This window comes from Cebus imitator, unplaced genomic scaffold, assembly GCF_001604975.1.
Source record: "Cebus imitator isolate Cc_AM_T3 unplaced genomic scaffold, Cebus_imitator-1.0 Scaffold115, whole genome shotgun sequence".
Classification (NCBI taxonomy): Eukaryota; Metazoa; Chordata; class Mammalia; order Primates; family Cebidae; genus Cebus; species Cebus imitator.
Window position 1 is genome coordinate 434,577 of NW_016107430.1, and position 17,965 is coordinate 452,541.

Below are 17,965 nucleotides of genomic sequence, written 5' to 3' on the forward strand. Positions count from 1 at the left end.
AAAAAAAGAAAAAATATACTTTAAGTTCAATGGTACATATGCAGGTTTGTTACATAGGTAAACTTTTATCATGGGGGTTTATTGTACAGATTATTTCATTACCCAGGTATTAAGCCCAGTACCCATTAGTTATTCTGATTCTGTTCCTCTTCCCACCCTCCACTCTCTGATATGCCCTAGTATATGTTGTTCTCCTGTGTGTTCATGTGTTCTCATTATTTAGTTCCCAGTTACAAGTGAGAACATGCAATATTTGGTTTTCTGTTGTTAGTTTGCTAAAGATAATGGCCTCCAGCTTTATCCATGCCCCTGCAACGTACATAATGCTGTTCTTTTTGTATGACTGCATAGTATTCCATGGTATATATGTACCACATTTTGTTTCTGTAGTCTTTCTTTGATGGGAATTTTGGATGATTCCATGTCTTTGCAATTGTGAATAGTGTTGCAATAAATACATGTGCGATTGTGTCTTTATAATACAAAAATTTATATTCCTTTGGGTATATGCCCGGTAATGGGATTGTTGGATTGAATGGTATTTCTGTCTTTAGGTTTTTGAAGAGTTGCCACACTGTGTTCCACAATGGTTAAACTAATTTACGTTCCTACTGACAGTGTGTAGGTATTTCTTTTTCTCCACAATCCTCCCACATCTTTTACTTTTTGACTTTTTATTAACAGCCATTCTGACTGGTGTGAGTTGGTATCTCATTGTGGTTTTTATTAGCATTTCTCTAATGATCAGTGATGCTGACCTTTAACTGTGTCTATTGCCTATGTTGTCTTCTAGGGCTTTTACAGTTTTGGGTTTTATATTTAAGTATTTAATCCATTTTGGTTAATTTTTGTATATGGGGTAAGGAAGAGGTCTAGTTTCAATCTTCTGCATATGGTTAGCCAGTTATTCCAATGTCATTTTTTTAATGATGCGGTAATTTTTATTTCCTAAGTAAAGAAATATAAGCATATAAACAGCACTCAGTGCACCAAAACACATTTACTGCCATTCAACAATTTCTGTGTATAAGCATTTGAACAAATATCATAGCAGCACAGCATGTTTGCTCTAAAACATGCCACTGATGTTAGAATTTTAAAAATAGGAATTATCATATTTATGTGTCCATTATATCATGCCTTTGCATCATCATAGCTTAACTCTGACTTAGAAGTGAGAACATATGATGTTTGGTTTTCCACACCTAAGTTACTCCACTTAGAATAATGGTCTCCAACTCCATCCAGGTTGCTGCAAATGCCATTGTGTGTACTTTTGAAACTTTACTTCTCTTTACATTTTCTTACCACATTTATAAGTGTCTTTGATATTCCCCTACAAACATTCAGACCCAAATCAGGCATTCTTCCAGTGTTTGCTTTAACCATCAGATATAAATTAGACAACTTAAGAAGAGAAGTCTGTTGTATGAGCCCCTTTTTTTGCTTGCTCTGTTCTTTATTCATTTCTGAAACTTTTAATCTTGACCATGATTACATGGCTAAAGAATAACTCCCAAAAAACGGAGATAGGAACTCTTGCATAAACAAGTAACTATGTCAGAAGAAACCTAATAAACACAATTTAGAATGTGTCAATTATATTTCTATATACATGTAGTACTTGAAATTCAGGCTTCAGCTCAAAAATCAATAGAACCATCACCAAAGCTTGAATTTGAAATTATATCATTTAAAAAAATTTTTGCATCATTCTATCATTGATGGAGCATACCCTGTTACTTAATTAAAATTCCAGTATAACTGTCACATTTCAAGGGGGAAAAGTGTTTTAAAGTTATGTTTAGTGAAGGGGATTAAGCCAGAACTATCGCATTTCTTTTTCCAAGCACAATACTCCCAAGGGAGCTTGTTAAACTTCATTTCACAATGTAAAATATGCATTTTAAAATACACCATTCCAATATATAGTGAGGACTTTTCATTCACACACTTCTACCTCTGGAAAAAATGTTAAATTATCTATTTTTAGTGAAGCTGAAAGATGTTTTTCTTTTTAATTTAGAAAGCTTAATTAAATGCCAATCTCATAAATTCCTTGAATCTTTAGATTTTAATCACAAAAGGAACAATTTAATTAGGAAAAAGATGTATCTTCAAGCATCCTATTTAGAAACTGTATAGGTGGATTTCAAATAAATTAATTCACAGTAATTTAGCCAAATTTATTAAGCTATGTACCCATGTACATGAGTTAAATTTCTATATTATAAAAACCCATTTTAAAATTATTTGTATATGCATACTCAGTAGTGTATATTGAGAACATGAGATCAAGAGGTAGAAAATATTGCCCTTTAACACATAATTATCTTTATGTTTCAATATATATATTTTGCTTGCAATTTTTCTTAGTACAGGGAGATCTGATATACAATATTAATTCAGATTCACTATTAGTTTATGTTTTTCCTATTTCCTTTATTATTTTTCTATAAATATGTATATAAATTTTGTATGAGCATTTTGTATGAAAGCAAGTTAGAGACATAGTACCCTTTTATACAAAATACTTCAGGGCACATTTTCTATATTACCAAAATACTGTTATTAAAATGTGAAAATTTTATATGTATACAATACTATGTAATTTATAGCCCATATTCAGATTTTTTTAGTTGTCCCAATATTTTTTATATGTAGTTTTTCCTGGATCAGGATCTAACACAGATTCATGCTTTGGATTAATTTATCGTGTCTCTTTAGTCTTTAAATTGGAAAATTTCTTTACTCTTTGTTTCTCTTCACTTTGACATATTTATTTGATGAGCACAGGCCAGATATTTTGTAAAATGTCTCTCAATTTAATTTTATCTGATGTTTTTTCATGATCTTATTTAAGCAATTTGTTATTGCCAGGGATAGTAACAAAAGTGATTGTATATCCTTCTGAGTGTACCATATGGAAAGAAAATTAATGTTAGTTTGTCAAAATTGGTGATGTGATTTTTGATCATTTGATTCAAGTAGTGTTTACCAGGTTTATTCAGTGTAAAGTTACCATTTTCCTTTGTAATTAATAAGTAATTTGGGGGGCAATAATTTGAAACTATACATATCTTGTTTCTTATTAAACTTTTACTAAGCAGTTTTAGCAAACATTGATATTTTTCTAAGTTCTTTATCTATTCTATATCATTGTAAGAAGAAATTTCCCTTCTCCAATTATTTATCAATTCATTTATTTATGTAAGTATGGACTTATATGAATTCTCATTTTAGAAAATTACTTAAAATTTGATACTGTAATTATTTATTTTGAAGCTCAAATGTGATATTTGTTTCTGTGTGCCTGAGTTATTTCACTTAACATAATATCCTTTAGTTCCATACATGTTGTTACAGTTTAATCTGTATCTTTTGGCCAAATAATATTTATTTCATCCAGTTCCATCCATATTTCATGGCCAAATAATATTTCACTCTGTATATATACCACATTTTCTGTATTCATTCATCCATCCATTGATGGACACCTATGTTGATTTCATATTTTGGCTATTGTGAATAGTGCTGCAGTAAACATGGGAAAGCAGATATCTCTTCAGAATAGATTTTCTTTTGTTTGGATATATACCCAACAGTAGTGGTTCTAGTTAATTTTTAAAGAAACTTCCATAATGTTTTCTATAGTGGCTATGCTAATTTAGATGTCTATCAACGGCATATGAGAGTTACCTTTTCTCTGCATTTTTGCCAGCATTTGTTATTTTTTCTTTTATATAAAAGGCATCTTAACTTGATTTACATTTTTCTGATGATTAATGATGTTTGTACAGTTTTTCATAAGCTTGTTGACTATTTGATAAAGGCCATATGTGACAAACCCACTGCTAATATTATACTGAAGGGAGAAAAACAGAAAGGCTGTTCTCTAAGATCTGGATTAAGACAAGATCTGGAATAAGCTCTATCAATACTGTTACTTCACATAATACTGAAAGTCCTAGCCCAAGCAATTATGCAAAAGAAAGATATAAAGAACATATGAATTAAATATGAAATCAAATCATCATTGTTTTCAGACAATATAATCTTATATTTAGAAAAACTGAAGACTGCCAAAAAAACTATGAGAATTAATAAATGAATTCAGTAAAGTTTCAAGATAGAAAATCAGCATACAAAAGTCAGTGCTATTTCTATATTCCAAAAGCAGACAAACTGAAAAAGAAATAAAGTAATCTTATTTGCAATAACTACAAATAAAGTATCTAGGAATAAACTTAATGAATTAAGTGAAAGATTTCTACAATGAAAACTAGGGAGCATTGACTAAAGACCTAATGACGGGCACACCAAAAATGGAAAGATACCTCATGTTCATGGATTGGAAGAATGTATATTGTTAAAATGGTCAGACATTTTGAAACATTGTCTATTCAATATTTCACTCAAAGTGACTCACAGATTTAAAGTAATCCCTATCAAAATACCAATAGAATTCTTCACAGAAATGGAAAAAAAAATTCTAAAATTCATATGGGACTAAAAAAGACACTGAATAGCTATAGCAATCATAAACAAAAAGAACAAAGTTGGAGGCATCACATTACCCAACTTCAAATTATACTACAAGGATATAGTAACCAAACAGCATGGTACTGGCATGAAAAAAGACACATAGACAAGTTGAACAAAATACAGAACCCAGAAATAAATCTCCACATTTAGAGTGAACTCATCTTTGCAAAGAAGCCAAGAACATATGTTGAGAAAATGATAGTTTCTTCAACAAATGGTGCTGAGATAAACTGAATATCCATACAAAGATAAATGAAACAGGACTGCTATCCCTCACCAAATGCAAAATTGAATCAAAATGGATTAACAGTTTAAATGTAAGTCCGAAACTATAAAACTAATGGAAGAAAATTTTGAGAAAATGCTTCAGTATATTGGTGTGGGCAAGGACTTCTTGTGAAAGAACTTAAAAGCACAGGCAACCAAAGCACATATGGACAAATAGGATCACATGCAGCTAGAAAGCCGCTGCACTGCAAACTGGGCAATCAACAAGGTAAAGAGATGACCCACAAAATGGAGAAAATATTTTCAACTATTCAACTGACAAGAGACTAAGAAGAATATTTAAGTAACTCAATAACAAACAAAATAATCCATATTAAAATATTGAAAAAAATATGGTGTACCTGAAATATCTGAAGAAAAACTTTGTGTTCCTACCCCTTATTTAAATTTGAAAGACTTACTTAAAAACATTTTCATGCAACAAGACATTCCAGGCTGGAATTATAATAGAGCCTTGGTTTCTTTTAATGGAGAATGGTGTTTAGAAAACATAATGTGGATATTAGGTACACTTTTTGTTCCTTGTGTTTCAGTATTTCTAGGCCCATTAAGCAGAGAAAGCTAGAATTAGTTACAAATTTATTATAAAAATATTTCTGTGCCACAGGCTATAATTGAATTTCCTTGTTTAAGTTTTTTTTTAAATTCTCCTTTTATAATGATCTGTGTTTAGCCTCAGTATTTATTTATTTATTTATTTATTTATTTATTTTTGAGACCACATTTTGCTCTTGTTGCCCAGGCTGGAGTGCAATGTTCCAATCTCCAGTCACCACCACATCTGCCTCCCAGGTTCAAGCAGTTCTCCTGCCTCAGCCTCCCAAGTAGCTGGAACTACAGGCCCATGCCACCATGCCCAGCTAATTTTTTGTATTTTTAATGGAGACAGGGTTTCATTGTTAGCCAAGATAGTTTCAATCTCCTGACCTCAAGATCTGCCCACCTCAGCCTCCCAAAGTGCTGGGATTACAGGCATGAACCACCGTGCTTGGACTGCCTCAATCTTTTAAACTGAAGCCTAGAATACAGTTTTTCAATACTCAGAAATTACTTACAGAATCGCCAGCATATACCACTGTGATAAGTGAAGTAAATGTAAATTCAGTGTTTTTAAAGATTTTTTTGATTTGAGATAATATTTATACACAGTGTAATCCATACATTTAAATCTATAATTAAATGAGTTTTGCATATTGTGAATATCGATTTCAATTTTGAATAAGTAAATACCCTTAAATCCCATAAGTTTTGAATAAATGAATACCCTTGTTACAGGAAAGAGGCTGTCATCTAGACCCCAAGAGTGGATTCTTGGATCTCATGCAAGAAAGAATTCAGGGTGAGTCCACAGTGCAAACTGAAAGCAAGTTTATTAAGGAAGTAAAGGAATAAAAGAATGGCTAGTCTGTAGACAGAGCAGCTCTGAATATTGATGGTTGCCCATTTTTATGGCTATTTCTTGATGATATGCTAAACAGGAAGTAGATTATTAATATCTCCCATTTTTAGACCATATAGGGTAAGTTCCTGGTGTTACCATATTGTAAACTCTTACGGTGCTAGTGCGAGTATAGCTGTGAAGATAAACAGAGGTCACTCTCGTCACCATTATGGTTTTTGTGGGTTTTGGCCATCTCCTTTACTGCAACCTGTTTTATCAGCAAGGTCTTTATGGCCTGTATTTCGTGCTGACTTCTGTCTCATCCGGTGACTTAGAATGCCTTAACTGTCTGGGAATTTAGCCCAGCAGGTTTCAGCCTCATTTTACCCAGTTCCTATTTAAGATGCAGTTGCTCTGGTTCACATGCCTCTGACATTTCCCCCTTCCCTTATATAAGAAACCTTTAATACTAAGGGTTGCAGAGGGACAAATATCTATATTATGTAACTTCTTAAAGCTGAATAGGGGTGACGTATTCCAGCCTAACTATGAGGGTATTTTGCATTCAGGGTAGAGAAGAGTTCAGTCAGAAAGCATCAGCATGGTAAGGTTCACTCATAACTCAAGTTTTGACAAAAGTTGATATCCCTCTTGTTTCTTTTGAACAGCAGTAGGAGATAACTAGTTGGTTCACAGGAATAGGCAGGGTTAGCCTAAATTGCAGAAACAAGCTTAAAAACAACTAATGAGATTAGAGTTTAATAACAAGTTTACCATAGTTCTTGAAACATAATATTTCTGTCCCCAGTTTCTCATTTTTACTAAAGATAAATCATGGTAAGAGTGATTTCCTTTACTATACTTGGCCTGATTATTTGTATAAAGCGCAGCAAGAATAATCATTTTTCACAGAGGGTCATTTTAAATTGGCTTTAACGGAACTCTGTTCCATAGAAGGAAACTTAGATAAGACTTTTTAAAGCCAAGCTCCTCAGCCATGGGTCTGTACCTCAAATACCTATGAGTTGAGTAAATTCCTCTCCTATTGTGGTTCCAAGATAACTTGGGGTTCCTCCACCTGTCAGAAAGTGACATTCTTTACTTACCCCAAGTCAGAAACCCTGTATAGGGACTGTTGTTGACAAGGTCTGAGGCCAATTCTTCATGGGGCTTTTATTGGCTTAACAAGTCAAGTTTGACTTCTTAAAGGAAAGCACACCATTCCAGTTAAAGCCTTGGTAAGATAACCAATTCCTCCAATTGTGTCCTGTTACAAAATAAAACAAATTTTTATTGTATTTATGCAAAGAACTATATTTCTATAAATTAAGAATACTCAGAAATAGTTTTTAAATTTTGGAGAAATTATATAGAGATAATCAAATATGGTCCAAATTTTCTTCACAAGAATATACTTTACTCTGTTGCTAAAAGCTGTGTATAGCTCAAAAGTGTCCTTGACTCTGAAAAATAATAAAAGTATCAGCAGCATTTTAAGCGAAGTTAAAAAGAGTACTTCAGTTTTCCGTTGGTTCAGTTAATTCAGTTACCTCCTGTTATTTGATATTCATAAACATTCTAGTTCTTCAGGAGAGTTCTGGAGGTTATTTCCTCTAATCCAATGTTACAATTTCCAAAGTTATTAGAAATCTGCATTTAAAAACACCTGCTAGACTTCTATAGTTGATTATAAGCCACTTTCTAAAAAGAATTAAGACAACAATTGTCTGTGAATGATAAAAAGTTTTTGGAAAGCCAATATTAAAGCCACAATTCATAAGGAAATTTGGTTACTTGATTGGCACACAATATTTTACATAATATTATAATTATTAATAGCATACACAAAGTTATATTAGAATTAGAGGAATTTCCCATAACTTTGGAACATGTACCAATAACACATTTATGCAAATATAGTCCAACGAAAGAAAAAAAAATTCACATTTGGTAATGCTTTTTATATGATCTTTATACAAAATAAGCCAAATTTTACCTTTGCATTAATGTATTATTAATGTTAAACCCAATTTTTAAGAAAATCTTATAGACATATTTACCCAATTTTAATGTTTCATGTTAACGTAAGATTCTTATAAACCTTTTATAATTACACTTCTTTTTGTGAAACATACGATTAGTGCTCTAAGAAAAACCTGTTTTGCTTTTATTCCAATGTTTAATTTATAGAAAAACTGAATAATACCCTTTTAACTTTAGCCAATACGTTTACATGCAGAATATCTTACAATTAAGTTTTGTAAACTTTCTACAACTTGTTAAAAAAATTATTTTTTCTTACTTAAAAGAATCATTTAAAATTTTAATCTCAGCAGAAAAAAATCCACATTCCCATAACTTCTTACAATCTTTCACCAAAAACACATTTTACTTTCTTTACATACCTTGCATGTAAAATTATTTCTCTAGTAGTTTCAGTTATATGTTATAACGTTAACTCTTAGCAACTTTTATTTTTGGTAAAAACCTTGGTAAATTTGAGATTTTATTTGTGCACTAAGTGTGCAGCCTAGCCTAGGACACACCAGGGAGAAATGGAGATAAGAGCTTGTAAAGCCTTTTCACTGTTTAACATGATTTTTAGAGCTAACTAGGACATGAACTCTAAAATTCCTGTTCCCATGAAATGTGGAAACCAAGAAAAAGTATCACAACATGGTTAAAAGGGTCAAGGTCCCAAGGACATGAAACAAGGTGAAAATTTCATCAGGAATCTTTCGCTCAATGCCTATCCATTGGTTACTCCCCCAGGCCCTGGCAACTACTGATTTCTTTACTATCTTCTGTTAAAGAAAAATGAAATGAATGCCATAATCTAGATATCCTCAGGCCGACAGTCAATAGTCACATAAACAAAATTTAAGTTATCTTGATGTCCCAGAAATACTAAAGCAAATCATAAATGAAACACAAACTGTAAGCTTAATTTTCTTGTGAGCATATTTCAGTGAAATTAAACCAATCATCTGTAAACAGATCAGTTTAAATAACTCATCTTAAAAAGAATTTTAATTTCTTTGGGAGGCCAAGGCATGTAGATAATGAGGTCAGGAGATCGAGACCATCCTGGCTAACACAGTGAAACCCTGTCTCTACTCAAAATACAAAAAATCCACCAGGCGTGGTAGCAAGTGCCTGTAGTCCCAACTACTTGTCAGGCTGAGGCAGGAGAATCACTTTGCCTGGGAAGGAAAGATTGCAGTGAGCCGAGATCATTCCACCGCACTCCAGCATGGGCAACAGAGCGAGACTCAGTCTCAAAAAAAAAAACGAATTTTAATTTATAACAACTTATCGCAGAAAAAGGTCAAAATACTTCATGTGTTATTCTTTATATCTAAATGCTATGAAAAAAACTACTTACCACTTTTGGTTTGAGGTATCCTAGTCCATGAACTGTGCTTTTTTGTATGCACAATAAATGTTTGTTTAAATCTTTAAATTGACTATATGTATGTACACTGAGTATATATGTACATATATGTATATATGTATATGTACATTTGTTTGTATATCTGTACATATATACCTATGTACGTGTCTATATGTATTTATATATGTATATATATAAATATTAAAATATATGTATATGTGTAAACACATATATATACATATATGTGCATAGATATTACAACAGGATGTTTTGAAATATGTTTATACTGTGAAATGGCTGAATGGAGCTAATTAACACATACATTATCTCACACACTTATTTTTGTTGTGAGATTAAAATATGTACTTTTAGCAAGTTGCAAGAATACAATGCATTGTTATAAACTGTAGGCATTATGTTGTATGGATCTCTTGAATTTACTCCTCTTATCTAAATGATTTTTTTTCTCTTTTTATCAACATCTCCCCACTATCTCCCTACCTGAGCTTGGAATCATTGTTCTCTGTACTCGTAAATTCATGTTTTTTACTCTACCTCTATAAGTGAGACTATGCACCATTTACCTTTCTGAGCATGGCTTATTTTACTTAACATAATGCCCTCCAGGTTCATCCATGTTGTCTCAAATAAAAAGAGTTTAATTGTGTCCAAGAGTCCAAAAGCTGAAGAACTTGGAGTCTGAAGTTCGAGAGCAAGAAGCATCTAGCATGAGAGAAAGATGAAGGCTGGAAGATTCAGTGGTTCAGCTTCTTCTTCCTTCTTCTGCCTGCTTTTTCTAGCCACACTGGCAGATGATTGGATTGTCCCCCACCCACGTTGTGGGTGGATATTCCTGAGGGTGGGCCTTCTTCTCCAATTCCACTGACTCAAATGTTAATCTATTCTGGCAGCACTCAGAAAAATGCAGATACAGCCAGAAACAATCTTTCCATTCTTTAATCCAATCAATTGACACTTAATATTAACCATCAAATATGCAGTCCAACTCTTTCCTGGCAGATACTGAAAGATGGGCATTTTGCCCTGCTCACTATGCACTGAGCTAGGGAAAATAGTGCCTGTTTGAAACCACCTCTTTCTTTTATTTGGTCATGGGGGACTTGTAAATTCTGAACCTAGTTGGCTTTCAAAAGTAGCTGATTTAAGAACCAGTCCATCCGGTGACAACTGTAAAAGTGAGGGTGCTCAATGTGTGGACACTCTTTCAAAGAAGAGGCTGGAGATTTTGTTTTAACACTAGTGTGAGCAGTGGAGAGCAGGCCCAGGAAGTGCGTCATGCATGTTAAGGCTCCAGGCAGTGGGGAGTAGGAGGTTCTTACTGATTAACCTGTCATGTCAATTCTCAGGTGCCATCTAGTAAGAAGGCATATTCTGAGACATCGGCTGAGGAAGCATACAGTCAGATTCCTTCCAGGGAGAAACTAGGATGTGGGCGTTGTTGCCTGCTTGTTCTACACTAAGACCAGAGGAATTTAGTAGAGAGTGCTTACACACCTGTTTAAGGCAACCATTTTGTTCTCCTTGTTCCAGAAAAAAACTCATGGATGCCGAGCCATATTCACTCCTAGGGTGATTTAGGAGTCTTTCCCTTAAGTGAGATTTGTAAAAGTCAGGGTGCTATATATGTGATCTAAACCCTGCTCTCCTCAGGGAGAAGCTTAGAGTTTGGGGTTCCCACCAACTTTAAGGTGCTGTGCCCAGGGTAGACTTTGTGGCATAAGCATGTCTCAGCTTTTCCTACCCATTTTGGCATGAATATTTTTTTAGATGCAATATGTAGGTGTCATTCAACTGGTTCCTGAATTTTTCTTACAGGAAATGGATCTCTGTTCAATGCTTTACCTGTGCATCTCTGGGAGGAGGTCAAGTTGGGAGCTTCCTATCCTGCCATCTTGCTGACCCCTTCTCTGCTCATTTCTTTTTAGTGTTGAATAATATTCCTTTATCTGGATGTACCACACTATATCTACCCACATATTGAAAGCCATTTTGGTTGCTTCTACGATTTTGTAATTGAATGAGTAAAACTGCTGTGAACATCCATGTGCAGGTTCTTGTGTGGACATGAATTTTCAATTCCTTTGGGTAAATACAAAGAAACGTTATTGCTGGATCATATAGTAAGATTACGTTTAGTTTTGTAAGACACCAGACTACCTCTGAAGTAGCCATGACATTTTGCATTCTCATCAGCAATAAATGAGAGTTTCTGCTGCTCCACATCTTCACTGACATCTTGTGTGGTCAGTTCAGTGTCCCCTGTTTTGTCCATTCTAATAAATATATAGTGGAACTCATTGTTTTAACTTTCATTTACCTGACGCTATGTCATATGAAGCATCTTTTCATATACTTATTTGCTATCTATACAGCATTTTTAGTGAGCTGGAAGTCTTTGGCCCGTTTTTCAATTGGATTACGTATTATCTTATTGTTGAGTTTCAGAAGTTATCTGTTCATTTTAGATAACAGATTTTTATCAGATGTATCTTTAGCAAATATGTTTTTCCTGCCTATGGCTCATCTTTTCATTATCTTAACAATATGTTTTGTAGAGTTGAAGTTTTTAACTTTTATGAAAATCTGTTTAACAGTTTTTTCATGGGTTATGCCTTTGAGCTATACTTAAAAAATCACCATATTCAAGGTTATCTAAGTTTTCATCTATGTTATCTTCCAGTGGTTTTATAGTTTTACATTTTACATTTAGGTCTATGGTCCATTTTGAGCTAATTTTTCTAAGGGATGTAACATCTATGCTTCATTCATTCTTTTTGCATATAGATGCCCAGTTGTTCCAGCACTATTTATTGACAATATTATCTTTGTACCTTTATCACAGATTAGTTGATTATATTTATGTGAATCTATTTCTGTACTCTCTATTCTATTCTTTTGATCTATTTATCTAATCTTTCACCAATATGATACTGTCTTGTTTAAAGTAGCTTTATAGTAAGTCTTATAGTCCAGTAATGTTATTCTTCCATTTTGTTCTTGTCTTTCAATATTGTGATACCTATTCTGAGTCTTTTATTTCTCCACATAAACTTTAGATTCAGTTTGCAAATATCCCCGAAATAACTTGCTGGGATTTTAATAGAGATAGCATTGAATCTATAGGTAAGGAAGAACTGGCACCTTGACAGTATTGACATCGTCTTTCCATGAACCTGGAGTATTTCTCCATTTATTTGTTTATTCTTTTATATCTTTAATCAGATTTTTATAGTTTCCTCATATAGATCTTATATTGTTTTAAGATTATATCTAAGTATTTTAGGCGGTGCTAATGTACATGGTATTTTGTTTTTAATAAAATTCTAATATTTTATTTCTAACATATAGGAAAGCAATTTAGTTTCTTTTATTAATCTTTAATTCTGTAACCTTGCTATATCTGCTTATTAGCTACAGAAGACTTTTCTTAAATTTTTAAAAAATTTTCTGCATAGACAATTGTGCCAACTGTGAACAAAGATCACTGTATTTCTTCCTTTCCATCTTTTTATATTTAATCCCTTTACTGTCTTATTGATCAGCTAGTATTTATAATGTGATGTTGAAAAGAAATAATAAGAGGCCATTGCCTTGTTACTAATCTTAATGAGAAAGCTTCAAGTTTATCACCATTAATTTTTATGTTAGCTATAGGATTTTTGTAAATATTCTTTATCATATTGAAGAAGATCCCCTATATTTATAGTTTACTGAGATATTTGATCATGAATGGGTGTTCAATTTTTTCAGATGCTTTTTCTGCATATATTGATAAGATCATGTAATTTTTTTTAGCCCATTGATGTGATAAATTACATTAATTGATTTTTAAATGTTGGTCAGTCTTGCATATTTGTGATAAATCCCACTTGGTTGTAGTGTATACTTTTTTATATACATTGTTGGATTAATTCATGTTTTATTGAGGATTTTGCATTTATGTTCATGAGATATATTGGCCTGCAGTTTTCTTTTAGAGTCTTTGGTGTTTTAATTCAAATATCAAATTTCTATTGCTGATATTCTCATATATTGTTTCATTTTAACTGTGTTTTGAAGTTTTTGAATACATTTAAAACAGCTGTATCAAAGATCTTATGTACAAATTCCACTCTCTGAATTCTTACTATTTTTCATTTCCTGTCTATTTAAATGTCTAATTGTGTAAAATTGTTTTCTGGACACAGCAGATAAAAGATATATAGAGTGTTGATTGTGTTGTTATTAAATTATTAGCATTATTTTATTTTTATCAGAATTGGTTTAATTTTCAGTTTAGGTCTTTTTTATTTGTGAACAGAGTTCTAAGACATGCTCTTCCTCCACTGCATTGTTTTATTCCTCAGTTTTGAACTTTCTGCTGACTTAACTGAGTATGTGATGTCTTCAATGAGGTCTCTACACCTTGACTGAGATGAAACATTAACATATATTACTATTGATAATACTGTTCAGCTGTCAGTTTTTTGGGAGGTGTTATCTGCTTGGTCTTTTATAATCTCACTATGTGAATACCCATACATATTTGTTGGGTTGCCTTCTTAAAACCCCACAGATTTGAACTTTTCAGATACTCTGCCCCAGATTCTGGCTTGTTTGTCTCAGTAGCCAGTAACTCTTACCTCTGTCACCTTAGCTCAAAAAATCTCCTCCACGTTTAGTCCACTTTCCTGCTTGACTTTAGAAAAAGTGTTAAAAGCAAAAGCCAAGGCAATTTTAATATGATTGACAGGCTCACCTTACATTTCTTTCTTCTTTCAAGGGTCGTATACCTCTGCTACTTTTTCAAGGTAACCACAAACCGTTGCTTTATATATTTAGCTCAACTTTATAGCTGTTTTTAATAGGAAACCAAGTTCAGTATCAATTACTCTGTTTTGGCCAACATTTGAAGTGAGTCTCTTTTCACATAAAAATTAGTATATGACTTCATAAAACTTACTTTCTTGAGTAGATTAAAGCAGACTTGAACAGTATGAATTAATTTTTGTGGTGTGTATATGTGAATTATTTAAATTGTCCATATATCATGCCTAATATTCTTGCTCTATCTTCTCATGTAGTGTTTTATTTTTCACTTTGTAAAATAGTATCAATGGCCACCTACTTTCTAAAGTTGTTTAAGAAATAAAGAAGATAATCCACATAAAATTTCTTTGTGAGCTATAAAGTGCTAAAAAAATGAAAGTTATTATTATAGGGCAAAAGCAAATTTTTGTCCAGTCTTTGATTATTAGTTCCAACAGAAAGAAGCTAGAATTGATAATTTCTAATGACATGTCTTCTTTCAAAATTTTTACAATAGCTTTAAACTGGAGAAAATAAAATGCTATTTCATTTTTACTTGGAATGGAAGACGTTCTAACTGTTCTAAGTTTTAAAGGATTTGTAAGAATAACAACTGTCCTGAAGTGTATATTAATTCCTTAAATGTATACAGCTCTAAAAATTGTAAGCAATTCCACAGAATAGTACTGATTATTTTACAAAATATTCTAGCACCTTCAAATCCAGGTTTTTGCTGGTGACTTTCTCACTCTCCATTTTTTACCTACTATGTAACTTCAGAGTACCTAATTCTTGGAGTCATTAGAAGACTTTTAATAATGGCACCAATACTTTTTCTCTTAATATTTAAACATCTTTCTAACTTAAATTATTCTTTTTGTTAATTATGAGTAATTTTATTTACAAGGTGAATATAGTGGCATCATTTTTTTTTTTAAAACAATGTAACAAGACATTTAAGAAATGAATCGTTTTATTTACCAGAATATTTCACCCAAGCTTCTCCTTTGGGAGGAAACTAATTTCTTAAAAATATAAGCCAAATATATTAGTCACAATTTTATGTTAAAAAAGTAACAGTCACATGAAAATTTTGTCATCGAACACAAAATCCTATTAGTAGCTAACATCTGTGACAGTCTGAGAGTGGCATATACCACGGGAATCTACTGCACAAGTTATTTTTGGGGATCTGGAGGAGAAATTCTGTTGTCTCAAAAAGGGACATTAACGTTTTCTCAATTTAGCAAAATTAATTTAATTCGGCTGACAGTTTATCATACCATCTGTAGGGGATATTCCTAGGAAAGAAAAAGACACAAGGAAAACAAAACAACCCTTTAAAGAGGTAAAAACTCCAATGTAGAAAGAAAAAAGAAACATGGTAGTCATTAAGCAATCTAAGATCATCTTTTTTTCCCCAGAGCTCTAAGAAATCATGTTGCTCTTCATTTTCTCATGCTTATCCCTACTGGCAAAGTGGTCTGAACAGCAGGGGAAAACAATTGCAAAAGGTATAGTAATTAATTTTCAATCTTACGGAGAGCAACAGAGTAAATAAATAACTACAGGTGCTGTCTCTTAAATGAGGCAAGAAGAGTCAAAATAATCATTAGCCCATAAAACAGGAAAAGGCAGAAGAAAGAAGTTGAAAGAGAAGACAGGGTGAAGAAATAATATAAATTTGATATTAGGTATCTCTTTATCAGAAATCCTTATTTGAGGACAGCATGAAAATTATCTTATTAATGAGTTATTCCAGTTCTGCATACAAAGAGGAAACAAATACACAAAGTTTTTCAATGAGTGATCCTCATTACCATACCAGTACCCAAGCGTAATCAATTTCCAGTTAGTTGGTCACAGTCAGCAATCCCAAGTAAGCTAACAAAACCTCATGGCATCTATTTAATGTATCCAGCAAAATCTATTAGGAAAGAAAAGGTATAAGAAATGGGTTGGAATATGTTTCTCTGTCTATTTGTTTTCTTTGTAAAAAGGAGGAACAGTAAGACTTTTTATTCTATCAGTGATTTCCGTTGACTGAAATGATAGAGTTTCCTGATGCATTCTGAGCCCCATATAGGTAAATCTCTCCACATGTGGATTGGAATTCAGGAGTCCTTTTAGCCCCAATATTTTGACACTTACTTTTATTTGTATTTTTTCTTTCATTTACCCTGCATTTCATAACAAAGCTAGGTCTATTAAGTGTCATTTACAACATTGTACAAATTGTGCTAGAGAGCATTATTCAAGTTACAAAATAATTTACAGTTGGTCAGAGTAATATATGCTGATAAATTTAATTTTTATCAGTACCATATGTGTCATTTCTGGTATAGTTTAGATCGAATTAAATTGAATAGAATGATAGAATAATCTGAGAGTATTAGCATTTCTTTTTCCTTCTCTCCTACCTTTCCTTCATATTTTTTCTTTCTTTTGAGAAATATTTTTCAAAAACTACATAGATCTTTTACAAAGTAACTTTTAATATAGAGTTTATTTAGAATTACTTTTATTTCTCTGGCATTTATCTTAAATGTCAACACTGCATGACACCTATGCCCAGATTTATCATAGGGTATCCAGTAGTTAAAGTATGTAAATATTTGTTTGAAATTGTGTGTATTCTTTTAAATGTCTTTTTACCAAATTTTGTGTTTAAATAAAGAAGGACATCTACCTTTTATATTTAGATTCAAAGTTTGGGGGTTTTAAAAATACTTATTTTTCATAGGCCTCTGAAATTATGCATGTTTCTTCTTTCATTTATCAAATATCTACCGAATGATGTTTATATACTCAGCTTTTGACTAGCATCTAGGGATGGATAGATATGCAAAACAGCCTCTGAATATATACACAAATATTTATAGTAAAATTTATCACATGTGATGGTAGATATCTAAACAAAATATATTGGGAGCAAAAATTTTTTTGTAAATGCTTACTGAAAAGGTGGAGAAAATTCCACATAAATAGTTAACATTTAAATATGAGATTTCAGGGTAAGCTGGATATTTCAGGGAAGACAGGGTGGTGGGTAGGAGTAGGGCATGTCAGAAACATTCAACATCATGAGCCTAGGAAGAGAGGAGGAAAGGTAAGGGTAAATGTATGTATTCATGTACCAACTAGGTGTTGAGCATGAGACTCTGTGCTATGTGCCAGGCACAGTTCCTAGGTAGTGGAAATACAGCTGTGAACAAAACAAAAAATACTCAACTTCATTGAGCAGACATTCTAGGAGCCTTACACTCACTTCTGTCTGTGAAGGAACTTGAATGCTACTCTAAGGAGTTTTCTAGTCATCGAATTGCACATTATACGCCATTGAGGTTTTATTAAGTTAGGTAGTGGCATGATCAGATGCACATATCAGAACACAAACTCTGTGGCATTTTAACAGATGGAACATGAAGAATGATGAAAGGTGAACTGATATTAAAGCAGCCTGGAACCAAATTAAAGGAGGCATAGAAGACGTAGAAAGAAGAGAATACAACAAAGGCGTTTCAATGATAGTTTTTTTTTCTGTTTTT